General features: G+C 37.8%; 1 protein-coding gene across 1 annotated transcript in view; it reads right to left on the minus strand.

Moving 5' to 3' along the window:
* Positions 1 to 4,006: 4,006 nt before the first annotated feature.
* LOC104067358 (RNA polymerase II-associated protein 1-like) overlaps positions 4,007 to 14,592 on the minus strand; it is a 68,056-nt gene continuing 57,470 nt past the window's right edge. Inside the window, 3 exon segments of the mRNA XM_054068128.1 lie at positions 4,007 to 4,573; positions 6,995 to 7,118; positions 11,437 to 11,549. The gene's annotated coding sequence lies outside the window, so the exon portion shown is untranslated.

Raw genomic sequence — 14,592 nt, forward strand, 5'->3', positions numbered from 1 at the left:
CATCGTGGTTGACTCCAAGAAGAAAGGCCCACATGAAGAAAGAAGTCCCTGCTCAATTATACACTTACAGACTATTTACACGACCTTTAAGCAACAGTTTGGTCCAATAGCAGTATTTGCACCTGGAGTTTCATCGTTCCTCATTGGATTCCTTCACTGTCTTTCGGACAGGTCGGTATCTTGTCTTTGTGCAGCTGGTGTTGATGAACTGTGCTTGAAGCCTCTATATTTTTCTGTTGACTCTGGCAGTTGTGTTTTGACTAAACAGATTGTACACACTGGGAAAGTTTACAACTGGAAATTCCCAGCTTGTGGCCTAGTCCTTCAGCAAGTCTAGTTACTCGTGCTAGGCTAAGCAAACATCATACTATCACACAATATTATGACTCTAAATTATTTATTCTATTTAAAATATTACTCATTTAAGCTAAAGACTTAATCTCTGTTAAACAGGAGGATTACCTGGCATGCAGTCCAGCTGCCATCCAGGGAAGATTCAAATGGGGTTCAGCAGTGAACTGTCATGGACAAGAGATCTCATTGTTTCAAGAAGCACCCTTGAGAAGCATCCCAGTGCAAGGGGAGATCATTGCCATGCAGCCACGCTGACCAGCAGGAAGAGCTCGAAGGACGCTCACTTAAGCTGTCATAATTATGGGATAGATGTGATTGGCTCACAGTCAGATTGCATAAAATACAGAAAGTACACATGAGGCTCCTTATACCCACAGTTTATCGGTGTTCACTGTGTTGCTCTTCTCCTTGTGGGTTTCCTAGAGGAGTTCTTGGCTGGACTGTGGGCAGGCCTTTACCTCTACAGGAGCTTGAGCCAAATTGATGCTGGTTTGGTTATAGGGGGGTTGGGGAATGCATTTGTCACATTTGGCCCCCTAAATACAGTCAATTCACTTTTATCAATTCCCATAGTGTGGTGTTACGGTCACCTCTTGCCTCTATGTCATAAACATGCAGTATTTGGTAGATCAATGCTATGAGTCTCATTATTTGATAAACTGTTTGGTTTAAGTATCAAATTAATATTATTTATATACTACATTGACATATTTGCAGATTCATGGAAAGCAAAGAGTTTTTAGAAGTATAAAATATTACTATTAATTGCATTATTGAGACATTCCTCTTGACCAACAGGAAGTATTTGTTTAGTCATGTACCAAGCCTTAGTACACAAAATCAAAAGTAATAAACATAATGTTGCCAGAGCTAACAAAATCACAGAAAAAAGAAACATCATATTAAATCTTGGTATGATAACGTATAGTTTGATTGTAGCAGTCGGTAGGTTGTGACAGGAGCTGAATAGTTAAAGTCACATCCCATAATTCATATTGATTATCGTAAGTAGAAGAAGTGATGATCTCCACCCCGGGGGCTGAGCTTGTTGACATGTGAATCAAAAGTGGTTCATGCTATCAATGATTAGCATGATCTATGCATTTTTCTACCTCCCAGCTGCAAGGTCACTTAGGCATATTTTACAATTCCTTCTCACCAATCTTCATTATATTCTCATATTTCACTGCCTTCATTCAAACTACCACTTCTGCTGTGGGCTGGCAAAACTGAAGATGTGCATTTGGGCTTGCAAGGTGTGGAGTAGAGTAATTTATAGAAGGATGCAGTAAACACATACAGAAAAAGGAATAAACATATCTCCACAATAATGCTTTGAATCAGGTGTCCCATTCATCCTGTCATGGAATTAAACTACTCAGCCAGCCAGGCATCATCAGTTATGTTGAAGTAACATATGCCTTCAAAATCAAAGCTGCATTTATGGTGTCAAAGGAGGAAATAGTCCACTGTCAATCAATTTGGTAACGTTCAGTGGCAGGTAACCATTACCTACTCAGAAAAGATAGCAATGAGGAACAATAGTATCAATATCACTTAACGTAGTATTAGATTAGGGCAAAAATAATTGCCATTTTACCCAACAACTTTAATGCAGTATATCTCAGCTTAGAATAAAATTTATTAATCAAAATAAGAACCATTAGAATCTACACATTTTTGCCAACAAGAAACAAGTCTATTTATTCCAGTAGCACAGAATCCTAAAGTCCTGGGACTGATGAATCTTTCTAAGGTGTTTTTAGCTGCTGATTGCTTGTGGAAAACCTTCTCTCACGGGAAGTTGTCAAGACGTGAAAATGCAGTAATCGGAGGAGAGAGGCCTGATGAGTAAGCTAGGTGAGGTAGAGTTTTGTAGCCCAGTTCATGCAGTTCCTGCAGAGTCATTTGCGAGACACGCCATCAGGCATTGCCAAGGTGAAGAATTGGCCTTTTTTTAACTGACCAATATTGGACATAAATGTTCTGGCTCTTGGTGTGTTTTGTCTTCCTGGTAATACTTCTCCATTGTGATAGTTTCACCAGGATTCTAGAAGTGGTACTGGATGATTCTACTTGCCGACCACCAAAAAGTAACCATAACCTTCTCTTTTGGTGCTGCACCTCAGTCTAGCCACTGCATGGAATGCCATCAGTTGTCATATAAAATCCATTTTTGTCACACGTCACAATAATATCGAGAAATGGATCATTTTTATTGTGCAAAAGAAGGGCAGACTTCATTCAGTTCAGGCAGCACCCATGTGTTGAGCTTTTTTGATTTTCCATTTTGGTGCAAATGTCGAACAATTGTTGAATAGTGAACCTCTAATTCTTCCGCAGCCTCTCCAGTTGTTTAGCATGGGTCTGCTTCAATAATGTCCCTCCATTGGTTGTCATCTATCACAGAAGAACATCCACATTCTCATCTTCAAGTCTCTTGTTTCTGTTATGAAACTTTTGGAGTCATTGTCAAGCTGTATGTTCACTGATGATTCCCTGGTCAAATCTTAGTTGATATCACTAGTAGTTTCTGCTGCTTTACAGGCTCTTTTGAACTCATACAACAAAATTGCTCGAATTTGCATTTTTCCCATTTTTAATTTGACAGTGTAATATAAAGAAGAATAAACAACAAAACCAAAAGCATTAGCATTATTAATTAGAGTGAATTTTTTGCTTTAAAATGGCATATTGCATGAACAGAGTTAAATAAAAGTTTAATCCAAAATAAGAATCAAAGTTTACAATGACGAAAACAAATTATTTTTGCACCAACCTAACACATATCTGTAAAATGGCTACTGGGGCTGGTAAGCCCATGAAACATGTTGTCAAAGATCTGCAGCTGTTAATCTTCCCTTCATACAAAAGAAGATGAGTTATTTATAGTACAAGCTAAGCAAATTTAAGTATTTACATGTTGATCTTGCAGAAATTTATCCAGAGCATGTGCTTGTAGTACCAAATTACAAAGACAACAACAAGACAACCTGTAATGAGAAAGGAAAACAGGAATCATAGAATCCCTAGAGATCCTTTGAGAACATCAAATCCAACTAGACCTGCCCACTACTAAATCACATCCCTGAGCACCTCATCTACCCATCTTTTAAATACCTCCAGGGGTGCTGACTTAACTATCTTTCTGAGCAGCCTCTGCTGGTGCTTGATAACCCTTTCAGTGAAGAAGTTTTTTCTATAGTCCAATCTGAACTTTCCCTACGCAGCTTGAGGCCATTCCCTCTCGTCCCATCACCTGTCACTTTGGCAAAGAAAACAACATCCACTTCTCTACAACCTCCTTTTAGGTAGTTGAAGACAGTGACAAGGTCTCCCCTCAGCCTCCTCTTCTCTAGGCTAAACAACCCCGATTTCCTCAGTCGCTCCTCATAAGACTTGTTCTCCAGCCCCTTCACCAGCTTCATTGCCCTTCTCTGGATTTGCTTCAGCACCTCAATGTCTTTCTTATGGTGAGGGGCCCAAAACTGAACACAGTATTCTAGGTGCAGCCTCACCAGTACAGGGTACAGGGGCAGAATCACATCCCTGGACCTGCTGGTCATGCTGTTTCTGATACAAGCCAAGATGCTATTGGCCTTCTTGGCCACACTGCTGGCTCGTGTTCAGTCGGCTGTAAACCAGCACCCCCAGGTCCTACTCTGCCAGGCAGCTTTCCAGACACACTTCCCCAAGCCTGTAGTGCTGCACAGGAGTGCAGCAATCCTTCCAGTAGTACATACATGTTGCTTCGGCTCTTCAGCTCTGGGTTTGATAACCTGATGTGGTGTAATTGCCCTTACACTGGAGAGCTATAATTTGCACTTTTTCATATTCTGATGTTGGGTTTGTGACATCACCAACACAGTTCCAGTACTGTTTCCCCTAGAAGAGGCACAGGTATTCGTCAAAGATGCCTGAAGTACAAGAACCCGAGAATCCGATATCTATAAAAGATGTAAAATAAGAGCAGAAGTTGGGGTATGATGTGTAGTGGAGCCTTGTAATGCCTTGGTCCAAAATCCTAGAGGTTCTTTCTGATTTTTTGGCTCAGTCATATGCCACCAGACTATATTGGCTATAATTGCTACTTCTAATTCAAAACGATATCCTTACCCGGAGTGTATAATTGTGCGTGCTCAATCAAAGCATTTTGGCAGGCATTAAAGGCTTGTTGTATCTTGGTCCACTGCCAAAAAATGTTCTTCCTAGTTAATGTCTGCAAAGGGCACATAATGTAGTCAAATGTGGGATAAAGGTTCTCCAACACACTGTAAGTCCCCAAAAGATCTTGAACTCTTTTACCATGGTTGCTACAGTAAATCACTGGACTGTTTGCTGTACCTTACTCAGTTTATCTCTAATCCGCCCATGCCAAACTCTTGTCAAAAACTGTACAGCACTGCTTGGGCCCTGTTTTTTCTTCGGATTAATTGGACAGCCTTGTCCTGTAAATGCACTTTAAGCAATTCGGCAGCTGCTTCGATCTCTCTTTGTGACTCTGACATAAGTCAATTGATCAGCAATATAATGATAAACAGTAACAGTACCCGACTACAGGGCTGTATCAGCTGCTGTCACTTGGTGGCAAATGTAGGGACTGTGTTTGTATCCCTGGGGCAATACTCGGAAAGTATATTCCTTTTCTTGCCAGATAAAGGTAAACTGGTCTTGGCTTTCTGAAGTGGTAGCTATCAAAGATATTAGCAAGATCTATCACCACCTTCCAGGCTTGCAAACCTTTCACAATTTCTTCCACAAGAGCAACCATGTTTGGGACCACAATTGTATATTCCTTTGGAGCCTGAATCAAACTGCTGCTGGTTTGGTTAAGGCAGCAGGAAGGAACACATTCATCACAAAAGGTCCATGAGGAACCTAGCCAGGAGGGACTAGGGTGCTTGATAGACACCTGCTTGGATTCCAGTTGTGGTTTTACGTATATTATCAGAACATTTAAGAATGGGGATCATTTCTGGAGGGAATGCAGCTGAAGTCCACATCTCATTTTATGGATTATGTAAGTTTATGGATAATAGATTGTTGGATTTTTTTGTTGTAACAAAGCAAAAGATTTCAAGTAAATTTTTTGTTAGTTCTTTTTGGCTTCTTATTTTCATGAAAACATACAAACAAAAACTTTTCCTTTTTTAATTCAGAACAACTTTTATTTTGAAATACTCTATTTCTGGGGTTTTTACAGAGCACTTTACTCAATCTGAAAAGATCCATTTTTCTTTACTTTTGTGTTGGACATTATTTTTTCTTTAAGATGATACTTAAAACTAGGAGGATGGCTATTAATACAACTTAGGTGTGCTGGCAGACAACATTTAAATTATTGTATTAATTATTGGGGTTTTTTTCTGCTCTCTGGAATTTGGCCTTTTACATGTAGGTCTAAGAGGAATTGGTGACCAATTCAAGATGCAATTCTATTCATATGTAAGAATTTATGAAGATTTGTACAAAGTAGATGATAAAAATCAACAAATAAACACCAAAGTTCCTGTTGACAACTTCTGAGCCCCTTTCAAACGGCACTTAAGAACTCTCCCCTTATACCTATCTCTAGAACACAGAAGTCCTGTTCAGGTTATGTCCAGCTTCCATATTTGTCTCTGTGGTTGTTCCCTTCTTCATAAATATACTAACCCTTTTCCAGGAGTACCCACCTCAAAATTGTCTACCATGACACTGGAGTTTTAAGGAAGCTTTCACTTGTCTTGGTTTAGAGCAAAAAGATGTATATAATTTAGGTAGTATATTATTAAATACTCTTCCACAATTATCTAAAGTGAAGTCATAAAATAGTTAATCTACAGTTATAGGATAATTCAGGTTGGAAGGGAATTCAGGAGGTGAATGGTGTTTCACCAAGACATCCTGCACAGGACATACACGAGAAGAAACTGGAAAAATTCCACAACTATACTTTGAAACAGATTCAATCAGTTTCTCTCAAAAGTGGCCCAAACAGTATCCCAGTTCCTAGTATGATCCAAATTTAAGTTGTAAATTTTAAATCAGTTTCAATAAGAGAAACATCTATGTTTTGACAGGATGAAAAGTTCTATTTTAAAGTAATTCAAAACTTCATTTGTTTTGACAGAGTTGTAGATACTCAGTACTTTTCTCTTGGTATCCAGAAAAAAAAAAAAAGGAAAAGTCTTAGTGTAGATTGTTGGATAGTTATGGAGCATAGGGACAAAACATGTTTGTTGAACCACCTAAAGACCAGAGAGCAGGATTATTAGTTCATGCTTTACCCACAAAGGAGAGATTTATCAGCCCTGCCTTCTTCGTTTTCCCTCCCTAATATTTGTATTGCCCTGTGCAACATGGAAATCCTAGAGTGCACTTTCATAGCAACTGTCCTTCATGAAAAGTTTTTTATCCACATTAGAAGTTATGTATTGTTGTACAGCACTGTTGAAAGACTCCCTCAAAATGTCACAAAAAAAGGTGTATATTGACATTTCAGCTTCCCCTATAGTTAAAAATAACAAGATTCCTAGTAAACAGCCATGGTTAGATAAAAATTATTTGTGGTATTTTAACCATAAAGATCTCCATTTTCATTTCTTTATTGGTAGGCAATGAGTTTTAACAGTTTTTCTGTAGTAAAAGTTCTACTTACAACTCTATATATCAACTTCTAGAAGATCTTTGTCCTGATAGATAACTGTACTTTTCCATCCAGTAGTGCAAACATTAAAAATAAATAGCAGCGGCCTGATCTTTGTCCTGCAGAACAACAAAAACTAATCACAAAAGTTAGGAGTAAGACACTGGCTGTAAACCAACAAAACATCTGGATTATACACTTTTTCACTCTCTGAAAGGACTTTCTTCTTTCACTGGTGAGATAGAAAGTGTTACAAAAAGGCAGGCAGACTGAAGCAATCAAATAGAAAATATATAGGTATTAGTGTTATTGAATATGACAGATGAAGTTTCACCCATTTGCTAGATGCTAAAATTGAGAATAGAAGGAAGCAGGACAAATGTAGCTTGTCCAAATCTGACATCCAAATCCAAAAGTTCATCCAAAATTCCTGGGCTTTATAATAAAGGAACACATTGCCTGGAAGCATGATAGCAGTTCACTAGTTTAACTTTTGTCTTACGTGTCACTGGGCTTTTAAAATGTACCTGGCCATGCTGATGCTGACCCCCACTAAGCTCCCAAGGCTTCTTTGACTTCCTTTCTCATCCAGGTGCAGATTTACTAGAAAATCTACGGATGCTAGACTCCCAGGTGATACCAACTAGTGTAGTATAGATGCTCTGATCATGTAGGAACTGTATCACGTCTTGCTATACTTCCCTATTCTCCTAAAGCAGGGATGCTCATGAAACCATCTAATACAGTTCTGCTTTATGACCAACACTGAGGAGCAACTTAGGAAACTGCATCAATTTTTATGGTCAAGACAGCAGCCTAGTCCCAGCTGCCATCATTTCTATCTGCCTTCTCTTCATCTTCCAGTCTATGAAAAGAATGGGTTCTGGCTGCTACTGTAAAGAACTGTGCCTCCTTCAAGGGATTCTTCAAGATGGATGAGGAGTGCTTTGGAGCTTTGTTGGAGGGTGGGTAGATCAGATATTGGAAACAGGTCTTTGACCTTTGTCGTTACAGCACACAGATGTTCCCGAGGTAGCCCATGTAGCTACTCTGTTCCTTGCCTGCCTCTAACAGACAACGAACACAGGAAAGCTGATCTGCTGGAACTTTCTGTTTAATTTCTGTCACATATATGAGAAAAAAAAGAATCTGAAGCCCATCTGAGGGATCAGTCCATGGGGGAAATACATTGCTGCCGCGTCTCTGGCAAATGAGTTCAAATCACGCTGTTTCAGACACATACAGGGAAATAGAAGATGGGTCTATGTCACATTTGCCTAGTTGCATTCCTAAATTATGTGGTCCATACTGGTGATGTCTGGGATTCCAATGAAATTATACTTGTGTTTAATGAGTCATTGTCCCACCATGGTAGTCTAGCAGAAAGCCCTCTACTTCTAGCAGAGATGTTCTCTGCTAGAAGTACTGTACATGACACATAAAAAGAGTTTCTGACTAGTCATACTAATTAAAAATCAGCAAAGGCATCACGTCAGTTTCATTATCTTCCTGATCTTCTCTGCAATCCAGGAACATTTCTGTGATTTGAAGTGTTTACACTACTACCTACACTACTTTTTAGTAAGAACTGCAACCTAGGGGTGCTGTCTTACCAGTCATTCTCATTTTAGTACAAATGCATTTAACTTTAATTATGGGTGTAGGAATATCTGCAATTTCACATCATTCCAAAGCTTTTAGATTCCTTTAGGATGAAAATTTAGGGGCTGCAAGTGCTACTTTCTAAGCATCACACCTTGCATACACTCCATAGAAAAAAAAAAGTTATTTTACAAAATTTTGCAAGCTCACACTCTCCCAGTTTTTCACTTAATCACATTATTATCCTTTCATTGATATAAGCTTTGCACAGAGTGCTGAATGCGACTACAGGAAGGTGATACCAATTAATTACTAACAGTTACTTCATAATCATGTCAAATTTTAATTTGCTGCTGCCAGGTTGTTGAAGTGCCAATTACACATCTCCTTTTTCATGTATTAAGAAAAAGAGTAATCATGCATTTACTGCTTTTAGAATTCCTAAGTTAATTCGGCAGCAGCTTGAGCTATGTCTTCAGTACTCTGCAGCCACGCTGAGCTCTTTGAAGAGTCCACTGAATGGAAAATTAACATACCAGAACGGCCTCATTAAAATAAAATGAAATGCTTACTCAGGACACTTTAATCTCAAACATCTAGAAATATTTGGTGAAAGGAGGTATGAATCATAGAATCATAGAATGATTTGTGTTGGAAGGGACCTTAAAGATCATCTGGTTCCAATCCCCTGCCATGGGCAGGGACACCTTCCACTAGATCAGGCTGCTCAAAGAGCAAGTGAAGTGACACCACAGCTTCAGAGTGCACAGTAATCGACATAATGTGTTGGTTTCGCTATGTATCTTCCCTTTCTGGAAGCAAAGAGGAGACAGACAGCTTTTTACAGGGAGGCCTTTCTTCCTATTTGGTTATCATGCGAAAGCTCCTCTCTCATCACCGAGCTGAGAATTACAGTGCCAGCAGAGGGGCACATAGACAGCTGTATAAATTTGCATAGTATAACTTCATCCTCAAAAACTCCAGGTAAAAGACATCATCCTGAACACATCACATAATATGGGGACCACTGTAAGCAAGTAAGTGTCAATTCAAGTTCCTGTACATTGACTACTGGATTATGCAGAGTTCTCTTATGGTTGAAGTCTTCAGAAAGTACAAGTCCTCCTACTATTCCAAGATAAAGAAGAAACTCTTTAAAATTAACTAGAATAGACTTCTAATATTGAAGATCAGGTTTCCGTTTGTTTCCACTGTTCCTCATTATGGCTGTGCACTGTAAAGATATTACATACCAACATGCACTAAAATGCTTCAAATTTTGGTTGTTGGTGGGATTAACCCACATGTCTCTCAGCATTTTTCAGGTCAGAGGGATATTATTTTTTCTTTAAAAAGTTACGGTAAAGGAAAAGATAGAAAAAGATAAAGATTTCTTTTCAGTCACCCTAGTCTCCAGCCACCAGGAAGAAACTCTTGATTTCAATACAACAAAATACAACACAGCAAAAAGTAAAATTCAGTGTCAAAACCCTCTTGGAAAGACTATAAGAGAGTTGCTGAGGGTTAGACAACTGAGTAGAAAGGCTTACAGGAAAAATTTGCTTTGAAGAAAACGGAGTAACATTTTATTGCATGAAAAACACATTGTGAAAAAAAACAGTGATGTACTTAGCAATTGTAAAGTAACTGCAAGTTTCTCTGAGCTCTTTATCATATCTTCTTTTTGTCCAATACAGCACAGAAAAACACAATATTCTAAAATAATCTGAAGCTCAGAAAATCACTTGGTGTTGTTTCCACCTTATGTCCAATTCCTAGTTTATTTTCGTCCATATTCTGCTGAAGTTCTGTAAATTATAGTATTCCTTTTTACACAATCTAAACAAATTAGTCAAAAGAAATATATGTTGCATATCTCATTTTCTCTCTGTTTTCCTCCTATTATTTCCATTTCCATTCCTTTCCTTCTTTCAAGTATTGGATGCTGGTAAAAACAAAATAACCAAGAGGTTATTTAGGGTTAAACAAAGGTAAAAGAGGAGAACTAGGATTAATGGAAAAGATTTTAAAAGAAAATTTAGGTTGGCTATCAAGAAAAATTACTGACAGTGAAATTTACTGTATTGTGAAATATTGTTATATGGAAAGCATCAGAACCTTGACTTTAAAGGGAGAAAGACAGCATTGGTCTCTAGAAGGCAAGTTCACAGTTGTTGGTCTTCTCTGCTCACAGTCTAGACAGAAACACCATCAGATCTTGCCTTGCTTTGATGTCTTGGTACATTCAGTTCTTCCATTTTTCAGAATTACAGAACTAACCACAGAAATAAAACTCAGAATATGCTTAACAGAATTTCTCCAAGTTCGTACAAGTTTCGGGGGTTTAGTTCTGGTTTGAGTAGCAATAATATTTAGGTCAGTTTTATTTAGTATAAGAAAATTCACTCATTCTCAATGAAAACTATTTTCCTTTCATCAAAGTATTACAGTAATTCCAAAGCTATTCTGTGACCAAGTGTACTAGTGATTACTAATGGCATGATTGGTGCTGCTAACAACACATAATGGACAGTATCTTTTACACAAAATAAAGCAACATTTAATTGAAACATACTGAAAAGCAAGATGAAATTTTAAGAGCTATATCCCAATGAATACTTTTGTAAACAGGCCTATAATTTAAAAAATCACAATTAAAATTACTACTTTCTCTGCACATTTTCAAGCAAACTTCAGATTTAGGGCATCTAATTCCATTTGCTTCGGAAAGTTTAGAGACTCAAGGCTATGTACTTTAAGAAGGTATCACTAATACAGTTATTTGTTGTTGTTAGTACCATAAAGAAGATAGTATCCTACTAACTAAGAGGTAAGATTTTATGAAGACCTACCAATTTATTCACTATGAGAAACAACATTCGACCCGTTTCCTTGGTCTTCTTCTGGAGAATGTTGATCACGGGTGTTGCTCATTTCCATCACTCCAAGTTTTCTGATTGTATGACTAAAAAATGTAGACCATTATTTCTCTGTTACAACACTCTTCAACATTTTGCCTGGGATTTTTACTAAGAATAATTTCCTTAATAACAAAGGTTTCTGTAGCCTATGAAATCCAGTAAGAATCAGTAAGAATCATTATTACCATAGCGTTCAGAGGCTGCACACAGCCTCCGTGAGCAGTGTGCCATCTGTCTGCAGATGCTTACTGTACAAGGCTAATCATCTATGCATTACTGTACAGTTGTAACTGCTAATATCAAATGCAACAAACCTCCAAGAACAGCAGCATTAAAACCAGCATATTCTCAAGTGAACTTGCAATGGAGAATATGCTTCTGAAACTATATGACTAGCGTGGGATCTTTTTTTGAAGTAGAGATCTGTCTTGGATAAAAAGATCTTGGTGTGCCATGTTTCTACTTATGTGCTCTCCAATAATTTCAAATGACAAAGTATTTATAAACTCGTTCTAAATAAGAACAACGGTTGGGCAGAAGATTTCTCGTCTGTCTCCTTGTAGGTAGGATAATAGGCCTTCATAGCTCTAGAGGCTGGTTACTCAAGCTCAGCAGAGGTACACAGTTAACTAGTGCTTGATAACTATCTGTTTGAATTTCTGTCTTTCTCAGAGTAGAGATTTAATCCAGAGGGTAATCTTTGTTCTACCTGATATTAATTAGGGTATTTCCAATTTGCAGCAGTAAATGTCTATGTTCTTCTATCTCACTTAGAACCAAGGAGAAGTAATAATTAAACTAGCTTTCCCATACTAATAAAACTGTCCAGCAGTTTTTAAAATATTGCTATTCAGTATTATTCAGTAGGAAAACAAGTTATCCTTAGGACCAGCTCTATTTTTATGTCTTCCATCTGCATATTCCTTTCTGTGTTCCTCCTTCTACCATCAGGCCTCTGTCCTGTTATCTGCCTCTCATTTTTTTCTGCTTTTTATTTCCCTTATTTTCCATCACTTGCATGAAACAAGGGCTCTGTGGGGAAAATAAATCACACAATCATGTCACTAAAATCAATACCGGACAGCATACACTAAGACATCTTTATCATAATGTATAAGCACTCATGCAAAATCAAGCTTTCATGTAGAACTTGAACTGTCAAGTTTACTAAATTTTGAAGACTTAACTTTGAAACTGTAATGTTATTTTAACATAATTTTTTAAAAATTAATAGTGAAGAGTCAGAAAGATATATGTATATAAAATACAAATATATAACACATTCATCAAAATAAGGAGCAAGAGATTTGTAGCTTTCAGTCACTATTGGAGCCAGTTTTCGAGTTTGGAAATAGAACACTGGACCATTTCACAATGCTTTACACCCAAGATGTTATCCTTTCAATGACCAGAGCTAAAAAACTCCTTTTTGGTGAACAGACACATCCGGAATGTGCTATGTGAGCTATTTAAACACTTTCAAGTGCACAATATCCAGACTATGAACCCAAGCATTTGATATCTTTAATTCAGATCATAAACTTCGTGAGTGTGCATGAGTATCTTAAATGATGCCATTCTGCTCTTAACTGAGGTTTCTTTGAGTTATTGTTCTATCAGCATTTAAAAACAAACAGGAATTTATTGTTTGTGCAGTCTGTCCTACATCCTTCCTTGTATCATGCTTAGTTCTTTAGGAAATTCTTGCCATGAATGCTCACCTGCCTACTAAATCTGAAAAACAGCATTTCAGATTCTGTCATCCATATGTAACTTCCTTCAAAGGTAGAGCCAAGGAATTGCTGCTCTGGGTGATTCTTTCATTGCTTGCACAAAGGCATTTCATATTTCTCAGCTAGCATTCTGAACGGTCACTTAGAAAGAAGTCTTTGCCTTGCTACACTCCAAGTCATCATATGCTCAGGTGAAAGAAAGTTTTCAAAAGCCAATTCCCCTTCTAACCGTCAATACCTGAAATAAAGTCAGTGGCTTATAAACATGACATTTCTTGTCGCACCCAAGAAACTGGTGTGCCTTCCTTGCCAGTCAGTCTTTCTTGACAGTTTTGATGCTTAGTCCAACTGTTTCTCACTCTCCTGTTTACCTCGTTTGCAAGCAAAATACCAGTCGTACCTTTCAGACATTACAATAGTTACATTGCATATAGTTTCTTCCAAAGATGCAGTCATAGTTCTGAGTTGATACGAAGTTTTTGATAACACAATGATGTCATGGTAATACCTACCTGAACTCTTTTAAGGTCCATTATGATATTTCATTATTATATCAAAGCTAGTCTTAGATCCCAAACTAAAGTAACAGATATAATACCTCACATTTCCTACTCGGCATATAATTCATACAGAAGGATTAGTAAAACTGGCAGAATATGATAGGATGTGAGGTCAGTAGTGTAAATGATATCAGTAGAAGATAAAAGCAAATAAATCCTAACTCTTTCCCTAAAGTGTAGCCAACAAGGAATTAATCAATTTAAAAAGGAGTCAGATTTTTGAAACTAATTACTATGCCACAGCATATCTCATTTAGCGCTACTGAAGAGTAGCTACTTCTAAGCCAGCTGATGTTCACACCACTATTCCTAAGAGCAATCGAAGACAGTTCTGGCTATGAACTGCAGCAAATTCCATGGTCATTAACAAAGGACACACAGTATTCTTCAAATGAAGCTTTCAAAGAGCTGCAACATTTTAGCAAAGGAGAGTCCTTCATTATTAGAAGCCTAACAAGAAAAATCAACACGGACATTGCACAGTATTCTCATTTCTTTTCCAACAGTCTATTTCGTTTAAATCTAAGTTAAGACTAAGCAGATAAAGAGAGTCATAAGTGTGATTTTTTCATTCCACACCAAATCCTTCATCAACAAGTAGTTGCTGGAGAGTGGATGCTGTATATGCACCCATATGCTCTTTTCAGAGCTTTTAAAAAATCCAGATAATCTGACAACACACAGGCAACTAGCCATCTCTCTCTCACATCTCAGAACTGGAGTGCCTGCCTACAGACATCAGCTTTTGCTCTGTGCTATTTTGTGTTTCTGTAACCTAGAATAGAGAGAACTCT

Source organism: Cuculus canorus, chromosome 5, assembly GCF_017976375.1.
Source record: "Cuculus canorus isolate bCucCan1 chromosome 5, bCucCan1.pri, whole genome shotgun sequence".
NCBI classification, from domain to species: Eukaryota; Metazoa; Chordata; class Aves; order Cuculiformes; family Cuculidae; genus Cuculus; species Cuculus canorus.